The 24,594-nt window shown below is 37.6% G+C and overlaps 1 protein-coding gene across 2 annotated transcripts in view; it reads right to left on the minus strand.

The window, feature by feature from the left end:
* LOC149200146 (uncharacterized) overlaps positions 1-23,920 on the minus strand; it is a 66,265-nt gene extending 42,345 nt beyond the window's left edge. For both annotated transcript variants that reach the window (XM_089402613.1, XM_089402614.1), the window contains exon 1: positions 23,756-23,920. The gene's annotated coding sequence lies outside the window, so the exon portion shown is untranslated. The remainder of the gene's footprint in view (positions 1-23,755) is intronic.
* Positions 23,921-24,594: the final 674 nt, after the last annotated feature.

The raw sequence follows: 24,594 nt of genomic DNA on the forward strand, positions 1-24,594 counted from the left end.
ATTGACAAATGTGGATTGCTTGAGGGTATGAGGATTTGTAATATCCCCTTTTTTAGTTTCCCTTATGATGCGATTAGGGTTGATTCCCAGGGCTTGTATCAGCCAAGTTACATGAGCGAGACTACACCATCAGTGGGATCAGAGGGTTTTGGAGGATTTTGATGGTGTCTAATGGGGTTCGCTTGCTATATTTCATCATCAGGGTCAACTCCGCACAACTTGTTCTTGGTTTCGTTGCATTTCAACAACTCCCATAAACGGGGTTATTATTAAGCATATTTTAATTAAATACACTAAAGGTGTTATTTGGAGCAGATTATTTGGAGAAACACCTTAGTGTAATAGCTCGTTGGAACCGGGATGAAGAGATCTACAGGATGGGATGATGAAAAGTGGCTTTCTATGGCCGAAGGAAACATAAAGGCAGATTAATCATTTTCCAGGATTAAAACTAACTTAAATAAAATAAAATAAAAGAGTCACTTAAATAAAATAAAAGGGAGAAGCTTCTAGAGTGAAAATAAAATAATAAATTAAGAGCTTTTAGAAGGTTGAAGAGAGATCCATCAAGTCTTTAAAAGAGGGGAAACAAGTCATTGGGATATCTTGGATTTGGAATATTTTCTTTTGGGAAGTTTGAGAACTTGGTTTCAAGTTTAGAGAGCCATAGAATGAAAACCCTTGGTTTTCTTAGCGTGTTGGATGAAACCCCAACTCACTATTGTGGTGATTTCATTCAAATATCTCATAGAGCTTCATTGGCATTAGTTGGTGAGCAGATATGTGGGTTGGAAGTGGGGATCACGCAGATCGCCAATTTGGGCTTCATTTCTAGTGATGTAATGGAAGATCAGGAGCTATTGTCAACCTTTGGCTAGTATTTGTAACAGGTTCTTAGAACCCTATTTAATATAATAAGGCTGAATTTTGTTGAGTTTGCTTCCATTTCTCGCATGTCTTTTTGAGTTGCAACGCTTCATTTAATTTATGGGTTTTTATTGCAAATTTGTTTAATTTGCTGGGAATATCTATCGTGCAAATTCTGCACATTTTTATGGTGCTTTTGGATGTAGTTCACGGAATAATTTTGTCTAAGTAAAATCTCTAATATTTTAACAAAAAATGATAAAAAAGGATATTACACTATGTACCTCAATGTTGGTGGCATTGATTGTTGAACTACTTTATCATGAACCTAATAAAATTGTTCCTATTACTAAAACAAAATCTGGATTAGACATGTTAAGCTTTTTCCATTTTATTTTAATGTTAAGAGGGTGATATTAAATATGAGGATCCCAATATAGGTAATGATTTGATGATATGTAGGTATTTTTTGTATCATGAATTTTGTTGGACTATAGAATCTACATAGAGCCTCTTTGTTGATGTATTTTTGGTTCAAAGATGGATTGTACTCGGTGTTATTTTGGTTATATGCACCCTTGCTATACATATGAGAAACTTTACATATTTGTGTATAGTGGTTTGGATTCACTTGGATCCACATTGTAGTGCCCTGCTCTAGTTGATAGGAGATTTACACCATCTTGTGTTGGGTTTTCCATAGGCCCTAGATCCGTTACAAGCACTTTGCACAGTAGAAATCTACAACAATGAAATCAATAAAGTACACAGAGATATTGAGCCCAAAGCTCGATTTTTTATTAGTCCATCAATAAAGGAATCACGGGGCTCCCTTACCAAGGATCATGGCCCTTCAAATCACTAGTACAACTAGCACACATAGTATACAAATAGGTTAGGGATTGAGGTTAGATCCATTAGATCCTCAATTTGCCCATCACATCAAAGAACAAATTCTTGACTTACTTGCCATATCAGTCCCTTGCTTGCAGCCCTTTCTGTCCTCTTTTCTCTTGATGTACCTGGTTGTCCTTTGCCTCCATCACATAGAGAAGTAACTCCTTTAACTCCTCTGCGTAACCAACTGCTCAAAATGAGTTTAGCCCTTCAAAAACACTGCATAATCAACTCTAGAACTTACAAGTACACATAGTGACTTAGATCGTTTAAGGTCATTGTATAATCAACCCTTTAACACACTGTTCACAACTCCATTAGTGAACAAACTTCAGAAATCCATTTAAGCAATTCATCTTCTTCACCATATCAATTTTTCATACTATCCTACTGCCTTCTCTCTCTTCCTGAGGTCCTCACTACTTCTATTCCAAGTCTAACGTCAATTTCGGCCTCTCCTAAGGCTCGACCTTACCACAAAAATCCAGCAAACCTTTTGAGGCCTTTCGGCCCAACACAGTAGGTGAACTAAGGTTTGTTAGGCCTCTTTCAAGGCTCAACCCTCCTCCCTTTGCACATAACAGAACCCTAACTTTAGACAATTTTCATTGCCTTCCTACCCCTCGTTCTGGCTCGGACAGAACCCTCTTAGAGCATAGATCATCCACAAAATTCTCGGCCTATCTACTTGGGAATGTTGAATTTGTAGCAAGGAATGGCTTCTTTGACTTGTGGCTTAGTCAAAGTTGCTAATTTGAATTCAGTTTCATAGTTTCTTGAGTTAGCTTTTAGTTAACATGTGTGATGTAGTCTATCACTGAGTTGTTGTCATTTAATTTGAGTTAGATGGTATGCAGTGAGTTGTGGATTAGTTGATGGCATGCAGTGAGTTGTGGACTAGTTGATGGCTGAAATTAGTTATCTAGTGGAGTTAAACCCTAGTGCCTTTCAGTTAACTATCTCTAGTTCTAGAATAGAGATAGACTTGAGTTCTTGAGTTTAGTTAGTTTGACTTTTGTTAACACAACTGACTCTCATTGAACTAGTTGCAAGTTGCAGCTACTAAATTTAGCCCTAGTAGGTCATGCATTTCAAATTGCCTATTGAGATTGAATGAAGGCACATATCTATTTATTCATTGTACACAAGTTTTTGTGTAGAGAGACTTGAGGATCAAGCAGAGCAATTTCTCTTGGGAATTGCGCAAGGAAATAGGAGGAAATTCCTATCTTTTAGGGGTTGAATTGCGCAAGGAAATAAGAGCTTCCTTGCAAGTTTATTTGGCTAAGTGTTGGGCAGCCGTGTGTAGAGCTGATCAGTATTGCAAGGGCTTCAGGCTTGAAGCATATTCTTTGTAATATATAAAATTGCTCAATTGATTTAATATAAGCAAGAAAGGTTTTTCCCAGTTGGGTTCCCCAGATAAATTTCTATGTGTGATTGATCTATGTGATTGTGTTTTTATTCACTATTTTCTTGCTATGGAATTTTGGTAGAGAAATCTTGTGTCTTTTGTGATTAGTTTGCTCTCTTTAGCAGTTGCAAGGTTACAAGGATTTTCCACATAGAAAACTTAGCCTCTTTCCAACACAAACAGGCCATAAACTTTTGCTCCTTCATGTTGCGACTTCTCTTGTGATTTTGCGTCTCATTCTTGGGCTAATGCAGACACAAGATGAGTTGTTCTTTTGGTTATGTTCTCACTCATGGAAACCCTTTGCCCTCGGCCCTCCATAGATATTTTTTTCACACACAATGAGGCATTTGGACTCCTTCAAGGGTTACAATAGCAAGGTCGGATCTCCTTTGTTGGCCTAGACTAGGCCCTAAATCAAGCTCGGCCTGATCTCTAGCTCTCCAAGACTTCGACCCTCTTACTGCTCCTCTAACCTTTGACTCGACCCTCTCAGAATAGGAGTTGTGGTCTTCTCAAGGGTATCTCGGCCTCCATGAGAAGAACTTGGCCCTCCACTAAGGCACACCCTACACAAGAGAAGTCACATCTCTCTTATGCAAACTGGACCTCTCCTTTGGCTCCTTTATTTATTATTTCTCTTGAGTCATTTAGGAAACCTCTAGACCTTAGGATTTTAACCTCTCAACCCATTAGAATAAATAATTAGTTTCTTTAGGTCCTAAATCTAGTGCTTTGGGTCAAAAACCCCAAATTTGGGTAAATTTCTCAACAAACTCACTTTGATTGGTTTCCTTCTTTCTGAAATACCTTCCGAGCTACCCAAAATTCTAACGCTCCCTCTTAGTGAGGAAGGTATTTCCTTCACGCTTCCAGCTCCATGACTTTCCTTGCATGCCCATGATCGTCCTCACATGAGTCATGACTTTCCTTGTGTAGCCATATCTATCCTCGTATGTTCCATGTCTTCATTATACTAGGCCTAGCTTTGCCTTGCATGGTGCATGACTGTCCTCGCATGCAAAAATGTATTTTCTTTGCACCACCATGAATGTTCTTGCATGGTCCGTCACTATCCTTGCATCGATTGAGAACTCCTCTATCTCGTTATAACTTGAAGATTCAGAGTTCCATAGGGCAATTGACAATCCTTCACAGTCTTCATTTGAAGCTAGACTCCCTCTAAGCCTACACAACCTCCACTGGCTCACTCTGCTTCCTGCACACACTCTGATCCACCTGCCTTCAAAGTAGCTCTGATACCATGTTGGATTTTCCATAGGCCCTAGATCCGGTTTATCGCTAACCAGTCACACAAACACACTAGGAATCCCCAACTTACAACCACTGTGCACAATTGAAATCTACAACAGTGAAATGAATAAAGTACACATAGATATTGAGCCCAAAGCTCAATTTTTTATTAGTCCATTAATAAAAGAATCATGGGGCTCCCGTACCAGGGATTATGGTGTTATTTTTTGGATAGTATGGTAGCATCAGATAGGTGTTCTAGTCTCAGATGGTGCTGAGAGGCTAAGGAACACAAGATCTTCAATACCCAGAAATGGTTTCGCAAGATATGGCTCTGAAACACCTTAATTAATTAATTATCCAATAATTAAATTATTGCGTAAGTCTAACTTAGGAAAATTGGTTAATTAAAGTTAATTAATTAAGGATGTTTGAAATTTCTCTAAAGACTTTCATTGATCAAGTCTAATTGATCTTAGTCGTAGATGAGGATTTAATATTGCTCGTTGAAGTCTCAACAAGAGACTATAAGAATAGCTCGAAAGAATGGAGAGAGACACATCAAGCATCAATTTTCTTGGCAGGTCAAGCTACCCAATTCACAGTTAGTGAGGGCACAGTTCGAGCCAAAGAGGGAGCAACCAAAAATTCAGGAGGATTCCAGGGAATTTTCCAGTGTTTCTCCAGTGCTAGATTGGTAGGAGAAAGGAGGCCGAATTATCTATAGAGAGGGTCGTAGAAGCCAATGTGAGTTACCAGAGAGGTTCATTTTAGTTGTCGGAGGTCGAGAGATCATCTAGAAGGCAGAGCGAATATTATCCAGGGGCAGAGGGAGGCTAGACAACTCACTTAGAGCTAGCTATCAGGCAGTGCGAATTATCCACGCCAAACAGTGCAAATTATCCACACCAAGCAGTGCGAATTATAGGCAGAGCAAGTTTGTTAGTGTGGGGTTCGAGCAGGCTAGTGGAGGCCAAATTGATTACTTTAGGGAGAAAATTTCTCCATTTTATTATGCCAATTGGGCATCCATATTATTGTACTCTCAAGATTTGTTGCATAATAATAAAAATAAACCCTCATCTGTAGCACCAGTTTTCCCTTTGAGGTTTTTTCGGGGACTTTTTGTGCAAAATAGTGTCATTTTTATTTGTGTGCATCTAGTTCTCGGTTTCTGATATTACTTCCGCAATGTAATTATTTTGTGAAGAAATGCGGTGTGATTTATTTGTTAATTGCTATAAACAATTAAATTGCTAATCAATTAGGAGAATAAATTCTAGTTGTTGCAATTTCAGGGAAATTCCACATGGTAGCAGAGCATCTTTTATCAGATCGGAAGCTCAAAGGCAAAAGATTAATAGATTGTGTAGTTTTAGAGGGAGATATGAAGCACATGGCTCAGATCTGCACAGGCCAGGCATGGAGTGAGAATTGTAGAGGCAGAGGGTTCGATTTCCAAATCCAATCAGGAGAAAAATTCGATAGCCTCTGAAGCAAAATTTGCAAGCACTGTGGTTGCTGAGAAGCAGTTCCGATGTGCATATTAGTTGATTTGTTGAGTAGATCTCGACGCAGAAGATTTGCAACAAGGGCTACAGTTGCAGATCTACGCTAGGTAGGAAGAGAAAAGCACATGACAAGTTTTACCCAAGACTTCCCCATTAAAATTCTTAGAATTCTCTAGTATGGCCGCAAAGAGAATTAACGTTCAGGAGGCTACATATTTGTCTTCCAAATTGGAGGATGAATTCGCTTAGATAGCTTGCCTCTCTAGCTCAACTTCACAAGGTGTTTGGTATATAGATAGTGGAGCGTCTGCTCATATGACAGGAGTTAGAGAATACTTCTCCAACTATAAAGAGGAGCAAATGGACTTCCAAATCTAGATGGGAAACAAGAATAAATGTACTCCAATTGGAGTAGGTACCATCAAGATTCAAAGGGAATCAGGAGCAAGCACCAGTGTTACAAATGTGTTGCATGTGCTAGGCTTGGGCATGAACCTGATTTCAGTCTCAAAACTACAAGACAAGGGATATGATGTCCACTTCATAGGGAAGAAGTTGTTCATTAAACACCGGGACTGGAAGAAGAAGATGAAACAGATTGGAGTTCGAAGCAACAAGTTATACAAGTTGCAACTTGACTCTCGAAAGGCACTAGTTAGCAACAACAATAGTGATGACATTAGCAGTGGGATAGACCTGAATGAATTATGGCATAGGAGAATGGGAAATTTACACCATGGAGCACTTAGGATGCTCAAGGAGATAGTGACAAGTGTTCCAGAATTAAGCATGGAACACGATGATGTGGGGTTCCGTGCAACTAGGGTTCCTAGAATAGTCATTGATGAAGGTATACTTCCATCTGGTTAGTTATATCTCTAGCAACGCAAATGGGATGGCAGATTCACTATTTGGATGTCAAGACAACTTTCTTAAACGGGGTGATAGAGGAGGAGGTATACATCAAACAACCAGAGGGCTTGGAGACACATGAGAGGGGGACACGTGTGCACACTGGAGAGAGCACTATACTAGCTCAAACAAGCATCCAGGGCATGGTACACTCAAATTAACAACTACTTGCAGCAGATGGGATTTGTCAAGAGTGATGCAGATCCCAACCTTTACTATCTCATGGTAGAGGGCGAGCCACTCATCCTAGTATTGTATGTAGACGACCTCTTTCTAACAGGGTCATCAAGGCTCATAGAGGACTGCAAGAGGAACTTGGCAACAGAGTTTGAGATGAAGGATTTAGGACTGATACATTACTTCCTAGGCCTAGAGGTATGGCAGAGGGATGGGGAGATCTTCCTTCATCAAGAGAGATACACTATAGAGATTCTGAAGAGGTTTAGGATGTAGGATTGTAGGCATATGTCTACGCCTATGATTACCAACTGGAGGAAGATAGATGAATTAGAGGACAAGGACGTGGACTCTACATTGTATAGACAACTCATTGATTCGTTCATGTATCTAGTTAACACTTGGCCAAATATCTGCTTCGTGGTCAACCCTCTCAGTTAGTTTATAGTGGGACCGAAGAGAGTGCATTGGACAACAGCGAGGCATACTAAGGTATTTATGTAGCGCGATCGAGTATGGGTTGAGGTATATTCTAGGTGATGGTGTCAAGTTATGTGGTTTTACAAATGCAAATTGGGCAGGCAATTCAGTGGATCGGAAGAGCACATCAGGGTGTTGCTTCAACGTTAACACCTGATTTAGTAGGATGCAAAATTTTCTGGCATTGAGCTCTGGAGAAGCAGAGTACATGGTAGCTAGCATGGCCACTCTGGAGAAGCAGAGTACATGGTAGCTAGCATGGCCACATGTGAAGCTATTTGGCTTCGGAAGTTGTTAGTGAGTTTGTTCAGTTAGAAGATGGAGGCAACTAATATCTACTACGATAATCAAAGTTGCATCAGGATCTTTGAGAATCCAGTGTTCCATGATAGGCCAAAGCATATAGACATATGATACCAATTCATCAGAGATTGTGTGTAGCGTGGGTCAGTCCAACTATAGAATGTTCCCAATAGTCCCACAAAGCAGCAAATTGCTGATATATTCACGAAATCTCTAGGGAGAGCTAAGTTCATCTACTTTAAAGAACAAATGGGCGTAGTGGAAAACACCTTCCTTGCTAAAAGGGAGTGTTAGTTTTTAGATGGTATGGTAGCACCGAATAGTTGTTCTAGTCTCAAATGGTGTTGAGAGGCTAAGAAACACAAGATCTCCAATACCCAGTAATAGTTTCACGAGATATGGCTCCAAAACACCTTAATTAAACTAATTAGCCAATAATTAAATTATTGCCTAAGTCTAACTTAGGAAAATTGGTTAATTAAAGTTAATTAATTAAGGATGTTCGAGATTGCTCTAGAGACTTATTGATGACGTCTAATTGATCTTAGTCATTGATGAGGATTTAATCTTGGTCGTTGAAGTCTCAACAAGAGATTATAAGAGCAGCTCGAAGGGATGGAGAGAGACACATTGAGCATCAGTTTTCCTAGCAAATCAAGCTACCTAATTCGCAGTTAGTGAGGGCACAACTTGAACCGAAGGGATAGCATTGGAGAGGAGTAGTTGAAAATTCAAGAGGATTCCGGGAAATTTTCCATTGTTTCTCCAGTGTCTGATTGGTAGGAGAAAGGAGGTTGAATTATCTGTAGAAAGGGTCGCAAAATCTAGTGCAAGTAGCTAGAAACCCCAGTGTGAGTTGCAAGAGAGGGTTTGTTTCAATTGTCGGAGGCCAGGAGATCATCCAGGAGGTTGGAAAATGTAACTAGGTTCGGTCTTCATTTTATGTATTTGAATCATTTTGTAATGTACTTGTCAAAAGAATAAAGAAAATAATTATTATTATTATTATTGTGACTTATTAAAGCATGGGTTTCATGCTTGGGTCACCATGTTTTAGGTCAAAGTCCCCATTGAGGACTTCTAGGATTTATTCTAAGTTGATAGAGTCATTGTACTTTTAAAGAGACCCTTCTTGGGCTTTTCAATCATGCAAAAAGGTTTAGTTTTGAGTCAAAGATAATTTATGTATCTTCCACACCAAGTCAGCCAAGAAGAGATCAAGTCGGCCTAAGGACATCAATTTGACCTCCCTTAAAGCCTATAAATAGAAGCAAGTCGAATTCATTTGGAGCATATCATCTCAAACTAGTTCGATATCTCTAAGGAAGTCAGAGAAGTGCGAAGTGGGTCTAATGAAGCCAAATGAAGTGCGAGTTGGGTGGAGTCTAAGGAGAAGAAGAAAAACAAAATTTTGGTGCCTCTCTCTCTGTTTCATGCCCTAGTTTGGGAGATCGAAGTCTTCCAAGTTTCGTTGATGTCAGAAGCTACCTGATGTCAGAAGTTGTTACATAGTCAAAGTTGTTGGAAAAAAGGTTGAATATTTGGGAGGCTGACTTGGTGTGGAGGGAAGGTTTGGTCTATTTAAGGTGAAGAGTCTCAAAGAATACTATTGAAAGGAAGAGAATTTTCACTGGGTTTTCCCTTCGAAGGGGGTTTTGCCCTAGCATAGTGCCTATATCTGGTGTCCATTGTTTATGTGTTATTGCTTGGGTAATTGCTTGATGAACTAAAAGAAAGAAGATATAAAAAAAACTTAATAAGAAGTGAAGAACATCACAAGTAATTATCAAGTATAAGAAAATCTTTCTGCCTTTCTAATTTTCTAACATGGTATCAAAGCTTTGATCAAAAAAGAAGAAAAAGGCAGTCTCAAGCACTTGATCAAGGAACCATTCAAAGAGATTATCTCAGGGAAGAAGTCTACTATATTCAAGGAAGATGTCTCAGTCCAACACAATCAAGGGAGAGAAGGATTGACCTCATCCTTGAAAAGAACAAAGTATTTGACTTGGTCAAAGGAAAAGTAAAGAAGCCTACATATGACTCTAGTGATGCTGACAAAGTAAAGCTCAAAGAATTAGAATTGGTGGCCATGACTCTAATGGTAGAAGGAATAAAGGACAACATTGTCCCATTTATAGCCAATATCAATCATGCTCAAGAAATAAATGAAGCCTTGTCAAAGTTATTCGCTATTAAGAACATTGGTCAAGTGGCAAGCTTGAAAAATGAACTAAGGACCACAAAGATGACTAAAGAAGATACAGTGGCCCCCTTCTTTGTCAAGATAGCAAGAATCAAAGATGATCTTTTGGCCATTGATGAAATTGTTCCAGACAAAGAACTCGTGATCACTGCTCTATTAGGATTGCCACCTACTTGGGGTGCATTTGCTGTAGGATTTAACAGTTAGAAGGAAGCTCCCACTTTTGAAGAACTATGAGCTCTTAACTTGTCAGGGTTGAATGATATTTGTCTGAGATCTCGAACGTTTGAAATTTTGGAATAGTAGGGTTTGCATTGCTAAGTTATGAAACCCTAGATATTTAGGGTTTGATTGAGCCTATAAGAAAAACCTTTGTTATGTTTTTAAAGTAAGACCCTAGGAATGAAGCCCTAGGCATATATATGTGTACATTTGGTCAAAACCCTAGCTTGGTCTAGGTCAGTACATTTCTAATGTATTAATGTTGTCTAACATATGATATGCTTATGCATGTAATGAATTCCTAGATATTTGTGTTGACCTAATTATTGATGGTCATAAGTATAATATAAGTCCTTGTCTGATATTCTAGGATGATGATATTTAGAAATCTAAGGTTTTGCAGTTAAACCCTAGTAGTAGGTAAATTCTCTAGTATGTGTGATATGACAATTTGAGATCTATTTATATAATGATTGTTGAGATTGTGAAAATAAAATTCTAGTGTTTTGGAGTTAAACCTTAGTAGAATTAAAAATCTCTTATGTATGACGACAATGTGATAATTTGAGATTTGTATAAGATTGTTGAAATCTGAGTTTTAGTTGTGATTGATGGTTGATTGAAAAATCTAGGGTTTGCAACTAACCCTAGTGGAAGCTAGTCATGTTGATGACTAAGTTGTGATTGGTTTTGATTGATTAATACTCTTGTATGAAATCTAGGATTTGTATGAAACCCTAGTGGGAAGTCTAACATATGAATTTCGAAAGTAGTTAGATGCCTTGTAGATCTACATTTGTTTATATGGTTTGCTATATGTTGCAAAAGGGTATGTCATACCTTTGGAAGAAACATTGAAACCCTAGATGTAATGAAAGTTGTTATGAAGTAGTCTAGGATTTATGACAAAGTCCCTATCAAGATGTTGAAGAGTATGTATCACCTACTTATAATTAAGTTTTGGTATCTGATATATATAAAGTTGAAATGCTTCCATAATTTTGATATGACTAACTTCATGCTTCTATAGAATTGGTTGTACTTGCAATCTATGTTGCATAGGTACACAATCTTCAATATGGTGAAGATGTTCATTGATGTGATAAGCATGATGTGGATGATGATAACTCTAATGAAATGGTTGGATGCCACAAAAGATTCTCCAATGTCGAAGAAAAGAAGTTGATCTCCCTGGGTTAGGAGGGAGCCTGAGTAAGAAAGATCTCCCTGAGATTAAGAGGGAGTCTGGATAAAAAGATGCTCCCTGGTTGAGAGGGAGGGCATAACATAGTTTTGATTGGAGAATGAATTTTGAAGGATATGTTGCTGCATGAGAAGTAGGAAAGGAAAGTGTATGATGAAGAAATATTTTGTCAAGGATTCAATCGATAGTCCTACTGTGTTGAGAAGCAACATCTGAATGACCCCAAAGGTTTGTATTTGATTATGTACATGCGAAAGTATATTATTGATTGGGGTTGTGTTTGTACAAGTGAATCTCTCGAAGGTTTTTGCTAACATGTTGGTTACCAATCAGTTTGAGTAGGAGAGATTAGTTATCCTTGATCTGTTGTTTCAAGGAGTGTTGAGGCTTTGTGAGTGAATCATTGCCTGGGAAGACATTTGGTCGACACTTTGTGTTGATGTCTAGGTCCTGAAGTTGAAAAAGGTGGTGTTGGTTATAGAGCTTTGTTTTTGGATACACACCTAGATCTTTGGGTTGGTGGTTAGCAAGTAAGCCTGACGGTACCTAGAGAGGCTGAAAGCTTGAATCCATTTTATTCCCACTCGGATAGATTTCCTTGGTCAAGAATCTAATCTGTGGCATTGCGGTGCCTAAATTTTTGAGAGATGTAAAGACCATAAACAGATGCAAATACAATAAAGGGATTTATATCATGAACCTGTAAACAATTTCCTGAAAATCTTACAAAAATCAACTGACAGAACCGCTGAGGTACCTACCTGTTCCCTGCAGTTGAAGATGCCTCCAACTACGCTGCTACAGTTACCAAAAGACCGAATCCACCCAGCCAAACTGAGCAGAACCTGGCTGCTCAATCCAGTAAGCTTCTTAGCAGAAGCCGACTGTTTCCCCCGTGCCCAGAACCTCAGAACAACTCAAGCTCTTCCTGTGGATGATTTCCGTACATGACGTTCCTCCTCCTTCCCATCTTCTTCCCTTCGTTTTTTCCTCCCTTCCCAAATCACTGTCCTGTGGTTTTATCCTGTTGTTTGGTGGTGGCCACTCTTCCTTCTGCAGCCCACCACACAGTCTGCTGGTGACACGCTCCTCCCTTACATATTCTTCCCTTATCTCTTTTAAAGGTCATGAATGTATATGTTTTATATTTTAATAAATCATATTATGTTTTATTAAAATATTATTTTTTAATATAAACATTATATCGTATATATGTCTTATGTTTTAATATATCACATTGTGTTTTATGAAAATATTCTTTTAATATAACATTATAACTTTATACCTAGTGCCCTTTTTAATTAATTTCTTATATATATTTTAAAATTTATTTTATTAATTTATTAATATAATTTTTATCAATAATCTGGAATATATATAATTTATATAGTCCTCTTTTAATATTTACCCATACATTAAACAATATTGATGGATGAGTAGAACCTCTATTTAAAGAAGTGTCATGGTATTTAGCACTTATAGTTAATTTAGTATATAATACTAGTGCGATGTATGCGACACATGCATATGTAGCTATCATATGCATGCACCGTATGCCTGCTATTATTCTTGCGTTCTTGATATTTATAGATAGGTCATTACAAGAGACCAATGGATAGATTGCCCTCGTCAAAAATATAGTCCATGGCATTGTGGTGCCTAAAGTTCTTCATGGTTCATATAGTTGAGATCTTCCTTGTACTTGTATAGGATGCATACCTCCCTAGTTAAGAGGGAGTGTTGGAAAATGTAACTAGGTTCATTCTCCATTTAAGGTATTTGAATCATCTTGTAATGTACTTGTCAAAAGAATAAAGAAAAAAAATAATATTATTATTATTGTGACTTATTAAAGCATGGGTTTCATGCTTGGGTCACCATGTTTTAGGTCAAGTTCCCCATTAAGGACTTCTAGGATTTATTCTAAGTCAAAAGTGTCATTGTACTTTTAAAGAGACCCTTCTTGGGCTTTTGAATCAAGTAAAAAGGTTTAGTATTGAGTCAAATATAATTTATGTATCCTCCACACCAAGTCGGCCTAAGGACATCAATTCGACCTCCCTTGAAGCCTATAAATAGAAGCAATTTGAATTCATTTGGAGCATATCATCTCAAGCTAGTTCGATATTTCTAAGGAAGTCGGAGAAGTGCGAAGTGGGTCTAATGAAGCCAAATGAAGTGCGAGTTGGGTGGAGTCTAAGGAGAAGAAGAAAAACAAAATTTTGGTGCATCTCTCTCTGTTTCGTGTCGTAGTTTGGGAGATCGAAGTCTTCCAAGTTTCGTTGATGTCGAAAGCTGCTACATAGTCGAAGTTGTTGGAAAAGAGGTCGAAGATCTGGGAGGCTGACTTGGTGTGGAGGGAAGGTTTGGTCTTTGTCTAAGGTGAAGAGTCTCAAAGAATACTAATGAAAGGAAGAGAATTTTCACTGGGTTTTCCCCTCAAGGGGGGGTTTTTCCCTGGCATAGTGCCTATATTTGGTGTCCATTGTTTATGTGTTATTTCTTTGATAATTGCTTGATGAACTAAAAGAAAGAAAATATAAAAGAAACTTAAGAAGAAGTCAAGAACATCACAAGTAATTATCAAGTATAAGAAAATCTTTATGCCTTTATGATTTTCTAACAAGAGGCAGAGCAAATATTTTCTAGGGGCAGAGGGAGGATGGACGACTCACTTGGAGCCAGCTAGCAAGCAGTGCAAATTATCCACGCCAATCAATGCTAATTCCAGGCAGAGTAAGTTTGCCAGTGTGGGGTTCGAGCAAGCGAATGGAGGTCGGATTGATTGTAGAAGGGAGAAATTTTCTCCATTTTATTTTTCCAGTATATTTTCTGGAGGATTGCTACTTGGGCATCTAGATTATTGTACTCCTAGAATTTGTTTCATAATAATTAAAATAAACCCTCATTTGTTGCACCGATTTTCCCTTCAGGGTTTGTCCGGAGACTTTTTAGTCCAAAATAATTATGTCATTTTTATGTGTGTGCATCGATTTCTTAGTTCTTGATTTTACTCCCGCAACTTAATTATTTTGTGAAGTATTGTTGTGTGATTTTTTCGCTAATTGTCGTAAACAATTAAACTACTAATCAGTTAGGAGAATAAATCCCAATTGCTGTAATTTCAAGGAAATTTCACACATGGCCCTTTAGATCACTAGTACAACTAGTATAAATAGTATACAAATAGGTTAGGGCTTGCGGTCATATCCATTAGATCCTCAATCTTCCCATCACATCAAAGAACAAATTCTTGACTTACTTGTTATTGCAGTCCCTTGCTTGTATCCCTTTCTGTCCTCTCTGCCCTTGATGTATCTAGTTGTTGTTTGCCTCCATCACACATAAGTAACTCCTTTAATTCCTCTGCATACCCAACTGCTCACAACGAGTTTAGTCCTTAAAAAACACTACATAATTAGCTCCAGAACTTACAGCTACACAAATGACTTAGATCCTTTAAGGTCACTGTATAATCAACCCTTTAACATGTTGTTCACAACTCCATTAGTGAATAGACTTCAGAAATCCATCTCAGCAATTCATCTTCTCCAGAAAATCAACTTTTACATATTGTCCCAATGCCTTCTCTCTCTTCCTGAGGTACTCATTGCCTTTATTCCAAATCTGAGGTCAATTTCGTCCTCTCCTAGGGCTTGACCTTACCACAAAAGTCCAACAAACTTTCTAAGGCCTTTTGACCCTCCTCCCTTTGCACAGAACATAACCCTAACTTCAAACATAATTTTCAGTGCCCTCATGCTCTTTGTTTTCACCTGGATAGAGCCCTCTTAGGGCACATACATCATTCTCGTCCTATCTACCAGGGCAGACTTGGCCTCTTTCCATCACAAACAAACCATAAACTTGTGCTCCTTACTGCAGCTGCTCTTGAGATTCTACATCTTCTTCTTGGGCTAATGCAAACAAAAGATGAGTTGGTATTTTGATTTTGTTCTCACTCATGGAAACCCTTTTCCCTCATGCCTCCACAAATCTTTTGTTCACACAGATTGAGGCATTTGACCTCCTTCAAGGTTTACAGTAGCATGGCTAGATCTCCTTTGTTGGCCTAGACCGGGCCCTAAATCAAGCTCGGCCTAATCTCCAACTCTCCAAGACTTTGGCCCTCTTACTGCTCCTCTAACCTTTGACTCGACCTTCTCAGAACAAGAGTTGTGGTCTTCTCAAGGGTATCTCAGCCTCCATGAGCAGAACTTGGCCCTCCACTAGGGCACACCCTACACAAGAGAAGTCACATCTCTCTTACGCACATCTAGATCTTAGTGTTTTAACCTCTCAACCCATTAGAATAAATAATTAGTTTCTTTAGGTCCTAAAGCCATTGCTTTGGGTCCAAAAACCCAACTTTAGGTAAATTTCCCAACAAACTCATCTTATAGGTTTCCTTCTCTTGAAAATACCTTCTGAGCTACCCAAAATTCTAACATCTTGAGACATAATTTGATTTATATATTATTCTTTGATGACATCAGCATGATGATCCACACTTTTTATGTATTTTGAGACATGTATTCATGATATTATGATATTTTACCTTCATTCTGATGATGATGTTGTTGATTATGGCCTTTATATGTGATCATTTATGATGCTTATTGGATGATAGTTATATCATGTCTATCAACTTTTACTAACTACTTCCTCTGTGTGGTAGGAAAAGAGGACTATGGACACAACCCATACTATGATGGTTTGAGTCACGTTCTGATTTATATTTATGTTTTGATATTTGATATTGATGCAAATAATGGGTATGATTATATGGATTATACTGAGGGATGTTCTCACAAATTTCTTTTCAGGCATTATGAGTGTTAACCGAATGACCCGCATAAGGGTAGTGGGGTTGTAGGTGAAGGAGACCAAACATATTTGGAGGGGTATGATCAGTCTCCTCAGTTATACTTGCTAGCACTCCAGTCGTGGCTTAAGATGAAGTACGGGGGTACTTATCCTTGGCATTGCACGATGTCGTGAGGGTTGGACCATGGATATGGTCACTCACAAGGTATTATTGAGGGGTGCGCATCGAGGAGAGCCTTGATCCTCAGTGACCATGGAACTATCAACAAAAGCGACAACAAGACTATTGAGTTTCCATTCCACTAGTAATTATTTTTCCTGCTTGAATCACAAGCATTTGATGGTTAAACTGTGGCACCCTTGGAATGTGCGGTTCTTGAAGGGCATGAGAGTTGGCACCCTTGCACCAAATGGAGGATAATGAAATCTATGATTTGGTTAATTCATAACAAGAGAGATCCATCAAGTCTTTAAAGTAGCTCTCATCAAGTCTTTAAGGGATTGATATGCTATTGAATATCAAGTAAATCTAAAGTTGAATAAGTGATAACAAGAAAACTAAACTAAAAGAAATTGCCTAACTAATGTTAGCAAACTAATACCTAAAAATGGGTTTAATCATAATGTAAGTTAGAGCTAAGTAAATGATAGATACAAGGTTAATTACAAGATGTCATGTTTAAAATGGAAAATAATCTAAAGTTAAATTGATGTGGACATAAATGCATTATTAAAATAGATGGGTGCAGAATTGAATTATTAAAATAAGTAATTCTAAGAAACTAAAATCAAAAGAACCTCACCTAATTGAGAAAATTCTAAAAAGATAACAAAATTTGAAAAGGAGAAATTAAAGGGAGTAACTACAACTAACTGGGACTCTTGGTAGGCCACAAGAAACAAGTTGCAAAAATTAAGGGAAAAAGGGGCATAAGGGAACATCTAGGAGTAAATTTAGGAACATGTGTATCTTGGGTGAGAGAAAATCTTTAGTTTAAATAAAATAACAGGAAATTGCGTGAGAGCAAAATTCTAGATAGGACATGTCGCTGGGTGATAATCAAATTTATGAAATTTAATAAATAGTTATTTTGCATGTGAAAAAAATTGTCACGTCTAATCCTCGCCTAAAAGACTCTATAAAAGGAACACATTCTTATGAAGGGGACATGTTGGAGCTCCTTAATGTTAGATGGGTGTCATAATGGCATTCTAAGTTTTCTAGTGAGAACCTGTGATTTTTTGTAAATTGGTGATCTTGAGCATCGTTGATAGTGTGGCGGGCCCAAATTCCTACTGGCTAGTGTTATTCTCTCCTCCTACCTACAACCCCACTACAGCTCGAGCAGCCAAAGGGAAGAAGAGTACCTTGCGTTGGTAGGGTGGACAACCAAGTGGGTCAGCAAATTCAGTTAAGCACGGTGGGAATTGCAAAAAACGAATCATTGCAACCACGATGAGAAAGGAATGAGGATCCCGACAGCGTGCATTGAGGATTCTAACTTCTATTGGGTGAATAGTAACTCATGTAACTTGTTTTATGGGTTAATTAGTAAAATATTTGACCATTCTTCATTATATTTCATGCATTATTGTTTTGTATGTTGATGTAGAATTTAATAGTGACAGTGTGCTTAAGTATTGAAGCTGTAAAGTTTTGCAATTATATTTATAGATGTATTTCCCTGTCCTTGAAAAAAAAATGAGCAAAAAATTGGGGCCATATGGAGCGGCCCTACACACATGAATGTTCATTTATTTTTTGAAAAAATTGAATGTTTATGTATTTATTGGTCGATTGGTTTTTTGATCCATTTTTCTCCGGTTCCTAGTTTTGCAGTCAATTGGTTCGATGACGAGTCCAATTCCGATAACATTAGTTCATTGTTCATTTTCAGTATTCTCATAACATTGGTTCATTGTTCATTTTCAATTTTAACTTTTGAGTCTTGACTCTAGATACTGTTGACTTTAGATCTAGTATTTGACTCGTCACTTTTTACTATTTTTGAGTTTGAGTAATTTCAATTTACTATTCTAGTCTTCAAAATTTATTATCTACTATTGAATCGTTTATGATGTATGAATCATTGTCTTCATAATTTGTTGAATTTTAATTTTAATCATGTTTATAAAAGCCCCAACATCCCCACATCCCCCCTGAATTTCCCTAAAATTTGCAGGTGCTCCAACATATCCCCCATATGCGTCTTCTCGTTCCTGTGCCCCCTATCTTGGAAACTTGGTGGAACATTGGGGTTTACCCTTGGAGGTTTGAGATAAGGGTATTTTAATAAAACCCTAGGGTAGCTTTGGTGGAGAAGAAGAGAAAAGAATGCATTTTCTTGGAGGATTGTTGGAGTGATTATTGCATGTTGGAGCTCCTTGGTTGAGATCGGATTTTCATTGTTTTCCCTAGCTAGGGTACTGGAGCACTAGTGGCTTGTACTAGCATTGAGAGAAGGCTATGGAGCCTTTATCTTGAGCATATTAATGAAGCTTCCAACTATCCAAAACTTGTGCAATTTCCATATTTGATTTTCAGCCATACACGTTCTTCGTGTATCTTTATTAACAGCTATATATGTCTTGATGATTTGACATAAGTAAAAGGACAATTTGTTGAATGACTTGACATCATCATTGAAGAACTTAAGGGGTTTTCTGTTGTGGTCATATCTGTTGTTTTACCACTATTATAACTGTTGCCAAAGTGAATTTTCAGATCTGCTTTATGTGTGATAATTTGCTCTAGAGGAATGAAACTTATCTAGACAGTATGGTATCTTATCTCCTTGGATTACCTAGAAAATTGCCTTGTTTGAGAATAAAATATTGTGTCTTTTCCGTTGTTCTTTTATATTCTATTACATGACTGCCCTAAGGCTGAAAATTCAGAGAGTTGAGATCTGAGAAACCTCTAGTCAAAGAGATGAAATTTTATGTTTTGTACTAAAACTCCAATTTGGAAAATTTCTATAGTAGGTGGATTGGTAAGTTCAATTTGAGACTCAAGCTATGTGAGGAGGTTGAAACTAATAAGACTTAATTAGTCCCTGAATTTGTATTAAAGTTAGTTAGGCTATGTATTTAATTGTAATTTACACATTACACTGTATTATTCTCTTATCTCATTGTTAAATGTGATTACTCGCCTTTTATTGTATTTTATTAGAAACTTAGTCAAACTTCATCACTCTCCTATAATGTTGTACTCCCATATTGAGATAATACAAATGAGTGTACAACAAAGTGTACAGTGCAATAATCTCCTTTCTACTTGCATGTTTATTCTTTCTCTTGGGATTTTGCTCTTGTATGTGAATATCCAATAGCTGTCACGTGCCCATATCAAACACTCAAGGAGATAGCATGGGTACATCCTTAGACAAGGTCTATTAATGGCCTTTGAGGGTGTAGGTGGATTGGCAAACTAGGTTTGATGTCCAATCTATGTCGTGAGGTTGAAACACATGTGGGTAGGGTGGGTGCATTCCTAGAAATTTTATCACAACTAGACTAGTTATCAAATCAATCAACTCCAAAAACCAGAACCAAACAAATGCTAGAAAAAAATAAATATATATTGAAGTACAAAACCAGTCGATCAAAAACTACATAAAATATTCAAATTTTGAAACAAGAAATAGTTTCATAACATTCATGTGAATCCAAACCATTATAATTTGCATATACTTGTATATATGCAAAGTTTCTCGTATATATATCAAGTAGCTATGCATACAACCAAAATAGCATTGAGTGCAATCCATATCTGAACAAAATACATCAACAAAAAAGTTCTAAATGGCCTCTAGAGTCCAAAAATAAGCATAGTACTAATTAATAATTGTAGTCTCGAGACTAGACTATACAATCTAATCATATGAGAGATGCCTCAAAATGACTAAATCCAAAAATGGGATTCTAACTTGATGACCCTGGCCTTAAAGGTACCCATCCAACTCTCCAAATCAATCCTTCAATCAAGCTCTTCAAATCAGCCCAACAAATTCTTCTAATCAACCCTTCTCTCCAAATCAACCCAAGAAACTCAACTGAAAAATTCCAAATTGCTCAAATGAATTGTGTGAGTGAAATGGAAAGTGGGGGGCTCTTTAAGATAGCATTGAAGGGGACAAAGTTTTAGGTTTAATGTTTCACCTTTTTATTTAATTGATTTAAAAAAAAATGAGTTGAAGTGGTTCCCATCATTGGTTGTACAAAACCAACTGGTTTTGGCATTTATAGCCAGCGCAATATGAAATCAGTTGGTTTGGTACAAAACCAGCTATCACCATTTTGAAACTCAACCAGATCGATATAACCCTAGAACTGGTCCAACCGACCAATTTTGACAAAATCGATCCAATTACGATAACATTGGTCCCTAAAATGATATCAAAACCTAATAGCATAAGTCAATTGTCTCCTCAAGGGTTTCAATACCCAAGAGTGTAGGGTGGGTGGGTCCATGCAAGGGGGGTCTCATGTGCCAACTTTGGTACAATGAATAGGGCATGACCAAAAGAGTTGTCTCTACAAGCTACACTTAAAGTAAATCTTGCATGGGTTTTTGTCCCCTTTCTGATCAATAAAAAGGAGATTAGCCACTAATATGTCCATTGGGTTGGGGCAAGTTGGAGAGCTTTTAAACCAGTGGGATTGTTTCCCCATAATAACACCATGGTTTTCTAAACCAACAAAGTACTTGAAACCAGTTACAAGTTTTAAGTGATTTTGACAAAATATATAACCCTTAGTGATGGCTAGTAGCTAAAGGTAGTCAATGTGTATGAAGTAGATCTTGCATGGAATTCGGTAACGAGAAAAGCTCACCCCGATATAACTTAAACACTTATGTTGCTTTGATGCAACTTCAATAAAAAGGAGTTTAGCAACTAATATGTCTATTGGGCTAAGGCAAGTTGGAGAGCTTTTAAACCAGTGGGCTTGTTTTCCCATAATGTAATATCCCTTATCAGGAATATTCCTCAAAAACACACGAACTCCAACCAGAGATGGACTGGGAGGGCATTTACCAGATATGTTGCCTCTAAAAAGAGGACGAGATCCGGAGGCTACCTGGCCCTTTCCAAACTCTGTCTAAGAGTGTAGGAGAAAACACACAAGTGGTATAATAGCCGAAAATGCTCAAAGAGATAAAAATAACAATGGTGCAACATATAACAATATAACCATAAGCAGATACTCAAGAAATGCAGAGAGAAATGCTAAGTCATTTTATTATATTGAGTAATAGAATGAGTACAGGTGGTGATCAGAAAGATGGCACCTCGACTTGCACAAGGCAAGTGAAGAAATACACTCAAAATAGCAGAGGAATGGCCCCTCTCTAAACTGTGTCCAAGCTACTAGAGAACTGTCGTGCTACTGCTGCTGCTGCCAGAAATCAAATGAAGATTTGGGGCTGCTCCCCTCTTCAAAAAAGGCTGAAATTCTGGAATCGGACTCTACTCAAGAAACCTAGAAAAGCCCAGAAAGATTTTCTAAAATGGCCGACCCCCGAAAATCACCCCCTTGGGGTTCTGCACAGTCCCTCAATGCTCTGTGCTGCCACTGAATGAAACCCTCCAGAAATCTGCCTAAAACCCCTGCCAAAACTCTCCAATATGCAAGGGCTGATCCCCTACTCTATCTCTCAGCACAAATCCTCCTGCAAACCCTCAACCCAGACTCCTGCCAGAAAGAATTGCGTCCCCCTCTCAGTGTTGCGCAGTCCTCCAAAACACTGATGAAACTGTTGCTGAAATGTTGATGAAACTATTGCTAGAATGCCAATGGAAATACCTTGCCCGAGCAGGCACTCGAAGTCCCCTAGGGCTAAGGGTGAGATCTCCGAACGGAGACACTCAATGCACTAAACAGTGTTGCAGACTAGCTAAACAGCCAGCGTGCTCTAAGTCAAAATGACCATCACAAATGCTCATAACTAAATTATCAAAATGAGGGGGCTCCTCTCTCTTTTATAGCCTTTGCCTCTCTCAATCCCAAGGCTCACCTCCTCCTGCGTGATTCCTCTCTTGCCACGTGTTTCTTCCCTCCTGCGCAGTCCCTCCATGTGTCTATGTGGGCTCCATTTCTACGCCCCCCTTTGGCCCCCTTGGCTCCCCTTTAAGTCACAACATTGTGCTACTAGGAAGTGACTTTTTATTTTAAAAGTGTGTTATGTCCCCCTTCCTCACTTTTTTATTTACAAATAATTATAGAAATCAAAAATTGAACAAAATTGAATATTCCAATTAGCCATGGATAATTAGGAATATTACACATAATAACACCATGGTTTTCTAAACCAACAAAGTACTTGAAACGAGTTACAAGTTTTAAGTGATTTTGACAAAATATATAACCCATAGAATTTTGGCAATGTAAAGATGTGGAGTAGCATGTCATGTGCATTGTTAAGAGGGGATCTGTAGCTCCCATGCACCTCCAAAAAGAAACACAATGATATACTACAATAAATTCATACAACACCAACCAAACAATATGTATTACCATTAGCGATCTCCAATGGAAGTCTCTACAAAAAAATATTGATGTCCAGGATATCCTCGCTTTTGTTTCAAATCGAGACAGCGAAAGCTAACACTTATACTCAATTAACAAACCTATCCTTAGAAATCCAGTATATTTATGAAAAAACACTTTCGAAAGATAAAACCACCGTTATGAACAAAAGGAACTGGCAATATACAAATATCATAACTGCCCATAAATTACAAAATAGTTTAAACCATTTTGTAAATCCACGGAAGAATCTTCTGCGTCCATCATATCTCAATACTCTAATAAACACTCGTAGCACCTTTGCCCAGCAACAAAGTGACAGGAATTTGACACAGTGAATCATGGTTCCAATCAAGGGAATATAGGAAAACACAGTTATTTCCATCCCACTCTTCTGATGCAATGGGCACATTCCCTCAAAAACTAAAAAGAGTATTTATATTATATAAATTTTGGCCAAAGACAAATATATTAAGAATTATATAACAATTTTTTCAAAATTTCTATTACTTTTCTCTTATCCGAAAAATATGTTAAACCTTTTTCAAAATTTCTATTACTTTTCTTAAAGATATGCTCAACTTTCTTGAGAAGAATACTCCGGCCTTTTCCCCTCATCTAACAGATATGCTAAACTTTCTTGAGAAGCATACAGCGGCCTTTGGCCATGCTTTATCATACATACAGTATACGACGGGATTTCGATCCAGACGATGAGGATCTAAGCAAAATATGTGAACATGATAGTAATAAGTGGGGGGATAAAGTGGTTTACGGACTAATCCAGGAGTAAACAACGACGAAGCAGCGGCTGGTTCGAGGATAGAAAACAAGATATATGAAGTGTGGACGATTGATTGACCTTGACTTGCCCACAACGGAAAATACAAACACGCGTGTTAGAACTAGAAAAACAAGCGGAGTAGATCGCGAAAACAGAAGCTGACCTGCCTGTGATATATCTAGCCGCTCGCCCCACAGTAGTCTCTTCTTTTATCTGACTTCGCCGCTGCGTCTGGCCAGAGCGATGGTGACGGTGATTATTGCAGAATAACGCACAACAAATGAAGCAGTAAAGCGAGTGAATGGATGTGAAATTTACTTATGAGTCGGGGCACTACGTTGGGTGGGATATATGTTTTTTTTTCAGTTTATTTTTGGGGAGTCCACACCTTTTTGGAGAACATGAAAATCGTTTTACTATTTTAATGTTGTTAAATATTTTAATATTTTTTGGGGCTACTTGGCTGGTTTTGAAACGTTAAACACTGTTGTCCAGGATTAAAAACTTAAATTTAAATGATATTTATATTAATTTTAATTATTTTTTTTATTTTACTAAATAGTATTTCTTTTAAAATTATTAATATTTGCCCTAGATGCATATCATATTTATTTTAAAAGTTTATTTGATTTTAATTTTAGTATTTCATATTAAAAAAACTTAAATATATCAATACTTTAAAAGTTTATTTGATTTCACTTTTATTATTTTAGAGGTTAAAAAAAACTTTTATTATTTTATAGGTTAAAAAAATTCTAAATATAAATAGGTATGTGTTGAATTTAGGTTTTTAAAGATTATTAAGATGTTTTTTTGGCAATAATTACATTGAAATTTATTTGTCGAAGCGTTTAGAATCAACCAACAAGTGTGGTTCATTCTCAGGACTAGATGAAGAATCAGATCATGGCCCCAAGTTAAATAGAGAGACCCATCATTCAACTAACAAGTGTGGTTCATCTAAGAATCAGATCATGTCCCCAAGTTAAATAGAGAGACCCA

The sequence above is a fragment of the Pinus tabuliformis genome, chromosome 2_1 (genome assembly GCF_031772625.1).
Source record: "Pinus tabuliformis cultivar Carrire ecotype Pingquan chromosome 2_1, CPIR1, whole genome shotgun sequence".
NCBI classification, from domain to species: Eukaryota; Viridiplantae; Streptophyta; class Pinopsida; order Pinales; family Pinaceae; genus Pinus; species Pinus tabuliformis.